Below are 3,847 nucleotides of genomic sequence, written 5' to 3' on the forward strand. Positions count from 1 at the left end.
AAATCTCTTCTTATTGTTTAAGCTTATAATGCCCTGTTCTAGTAAGGATTGCACTCCTCTGCTTCTATCTGCCTGCTGGTTGCCTTACTTCTAATTATGTATTCTTTGTCATTCTGTTTTAGGTGAGCTGACCCCTTTCACTATTTCCAGTAGTGCAGGCCTTGTAGTGGAGAATTCTCTCAATTTTTGTAGGTCTGGAAAGGTCTTAATTTCTCCTTCATATCTAACGAAGAGCTTAGCTGGATATATCATTCTAGACTAGTAGTTCCATTCACTTAATAATTTAAATATTGGATTCCATTCCTTTCTGCCTTGTACAGTCTGCATTGAGAAGTCCGATGTAATCTAATGGGTTTTCCTTTATAAATTACCGTTTTCTTTTCCCTGGCTGCCCTGAGAAGTCTGTCTTTGTCGTTGATTTTTGATCTTTAATATAATGTGTTTTGGCGAAGGCCTTTTTGGGTTGAGTTAATTAACTGGATTTTCTGTTGACTTCTTGAATTCCAAGCTCCAGCTCATTCCTTAGATTTGGGAAATTCTTGTCAACTATTTGTCTGAAAATGCTTTCTAATCCCTGCTCCTTTTCCTCACTTTCAATAATGCTCATTATTCTTATGTTTCCTCTCCTGATGGTATCAGCTAGTTCTTGTATCTCTCCTTCATTATTTTTCATTCTTCGGTTTCTCTCTTCTTCCCTCTAGATTTCTATGTTCGATATCCATTTGTTCAACTCTATTTCCAAAGCTTGCTCTTGCTATTTCATTTTTCAACTCTTGCAGTTTGTTCTTTATCTCCAGATCTAGTGTTTTTTTTTTTTTTTTTTGAGGTTTCAATCTCCTTGCTCTGCTCATCTAGTTGTTTTTTAAATTTCTGAAATTGTTGATATGGCCATTTCGAATCTCACTGAATTTTTTCAGAAGTACCATCCTGAATTCTCTGCCATTTGAGTCACATATTTCTATGTCTGTAAGCTTATTTTCTGGAGATTTTTCTATTTCTTTCTGAGATGCCTTGTCACCTTGGTTGTTCATGGTGTTTAATGGGCTATTTCTCCACCTGAGCATTAATGAAAGTGTACTCTTGTTTTTCCAAAAAGATTTATTATATAAAGGTCTCTCTTTAGCCCACTGCAAAGAAGGCGCTTTTCTTTTGGTTTCCAGCAGGTGGTGTCTAAGCCTCTTGAATCCCTGCTTTATATAAAGTCTAAAGAATGCCTCATTTTCTTTAGATATTTAATCACACTCGCTACCTTCAGTTTCAGTCCCTGTCAGTGTCAGGGACAGTCTGCAGCATTTGCTCAGATTCCCTTGGGGCTCCGGGGTGATTGGTCAGGGAGGGTGTGGGGAGGGGCCCTCTGGGTTGGGCGTTGGGGGCTGCGGTTCAGCTTCGGTTTTGCAACTGGGGCTAGTAAAAATCAACTGTTGTTTCTCTGAGGTCCCGACCTGCTTCTCTACTTTCTGCCTTGATGATTGGGCCCTGCTGTCAGCTTCGTGGAACTCACCACACTACCAGGCAGGGCTGTTCAGGGAAGTTGCCGCTCCTTCTCACCTCCCCCTCCTCTTGCAGGGAGCTCCGGCGGCTGTGAGAGGCAGCTTCTTTATTTCTCCCCGTCCACTGCCCGACACCCGGGGTTCTGACCTGTGGTAGCTCTTACGCGCAGATCTCATGCTCAGATGTGCTGGTGTGCAGTCTGGGTGTTTTTTTGTTGTTTTAGATGTTCAGCTTATTGTTGTTTCAAGGAGAGAGATCCGGGGATGTCTCTCAGTCCGCCATGTTTCTGACATCCCTGCTTTATTAATTTAAACATCATCTGTTCACTTTCTGTTTTGGTAGATGAAGATTAAGTATCCCTACTCCCTTACACATCCTTTCCTACACCACACCCATCCTCCAGAGTTAAAAAGCTTAAGTTTTTACTAAGCCAGTAATCACTTTACATTATGATGTCTATAAAACCACTGTTTATTCCTGAACCTAGGAGTACAGCTTATTATTTTTTTTATATAAATTTTTTTTCCTGGAATTAATGATTGCTCTTTTTTTTTTTACTTGCTTTATTTGATGTCTTCATAGACTTAAATTTTTCCAATTATGTTCTTTCAGGATGAAAAGCTTCTGACGCTTTCTGTGAGCCTGTCCCTAAACTACGTCCCAGCCTTAGTGGGTGCTCATGGCACCCTGACCTTCAGAGTGGGTCTCCGTGCAGCACTCCTGCTGTGTACCGGGACAGGCCAAGATAATTACCCAGACAACCCTGCCTGTAGATGGGGAACAGAGCTCATGGCACTGTCAACCCTGAAAGGGGCACACACTGGGACTGGAGAGATGATGAGAAAGCCCCACTGACAGCTCTTCCTCTAAGCCTTCAGTACCACTGGCTGCTCATCACCATCCATCCTGTCGGTGCCCTGCGTGGTCCACTGGCAGCAGCACGATATGACACAAGGCCCTCCCAGATGTATCCCCTCTGCAACTTTGTGTACACCATCTGTGCACACACCATGTGCCAATCCAGGGTCTTCATTCCCCTATCTCTTGCCCCAATGGACTGGTTGCTCTCAGAAGGCAAGCTCTACTCTGGCCAGTGTAGCGCACTACCAGGTGCTGAGACAAGCCACATCCTCAGGCAAGGAGAGACTGCTGGGATGGCTTGTCCACTCCCCAAGGTGTGCTAGGCAGGGGCTGCAGGAGCCTGCTGTCCTCAGGGGGTAGCTAATCTCAGCCAAGGGTATACACAGGGCCTGTGCAGCCCATCTGGGCCTGGGCCACAGAGCCCAGGGAGGGGTGTCACGCTCAGTCCTTCTGCCAATAGCGAAGCTGCACAGGGAACTCAGTGGGCTCAGTGGCTATCATCTGGAAACTGGGAAGATTCACAGCAGGAATGACCAACATCTGGTGGAGGGAAATGGAATGAGGAAGGGAGGAGGAAGCTGGTGGCCTCTGTCCTTCCATTCAGAAGGCCCCGAGGCATGCCATAATGCTCAGCAAAGGATATGAACTGGTAGTGACCTTAGGTCCCTCACAACAGCGACAGTGGCCATGGTCACTGAGGTTCACAATATGCTAAGCACAGCCCAAGAGGCAGGCATTTCTTCTGTTTCACAGAGCCCAGGCTCACAGGTGGTGTATGGCTCTCCTAGTGCTCTGGGCAGGAGGGCTGGGACCAATGAAGCCAGTAGAGGTAATGAACGGCGGGAGGGCCAAAGGCACCACTCCAAAATGGGCAAGGTGAGGGAGGCTTCTTGGAGACCTAGAGACATATCCTTTTGTGACTTGATCAGGAGGCAGTGGAGGCTTAAAGTACAAGCAGAGCTAAATTGAAAAGGGTCTTGTTCATTTTATAGAAAAACAAGCTTGGATGGGTAATGGCACAGAGTGCAAAATTCACATAGGTTTCAAAGATAAAACATGGGACTTCAAAAATTTCAGGCCACAAAATAATTCTGCTCTGCATGGGCTGCAGCCACTCTTGACAGCCCACAAAACTAATCACCTGTTTCATGCATTCTTGCATGTAATCATGCTTGGTTTAAAAGCTCTCTGTGACCTTAGCAGTACTGATATTTTTGTGTAAACTGTTTTAGTGGGGCCCACAATCATGTAAGATTCTAGTGGACAAAGAATATGTTTTGTTTTGGGGTCCAAACACTGCTGTTATGGTGTGGCCAGCCCTAAAGGTTTAAGAGTCTGTGTCTTTATTGGACAGCTTCAGCAGTGGCCGGGAGCCCCACTGCATGGACCACACACAGCATCAGGGAGAGTTCTGCCAGGTGCAATGGATGAGCTTTGTGCTCCGTCCTTGGAAGGAGGGTGGGGACAAGTGGGTGACAGCTGAGAGGTGGCTGAG

The sequence above is a fragment of the Pteropus vampyrus genome, unplaced genomic scaffold (assembly GCF_000151845.1).
Source record: "Pteropus vampyrus isolate Shadow unplaced genomic scaffold, Pvam_2.0 Scaffold1390, whole genome shotgun sequence".
Taxonomy (NCBI): Eukaryota; Metazoa; Chordata; class Mammalia; order Chiroptera; family Pteropodidae; genus Pteropus; species Pteropus vampyrus.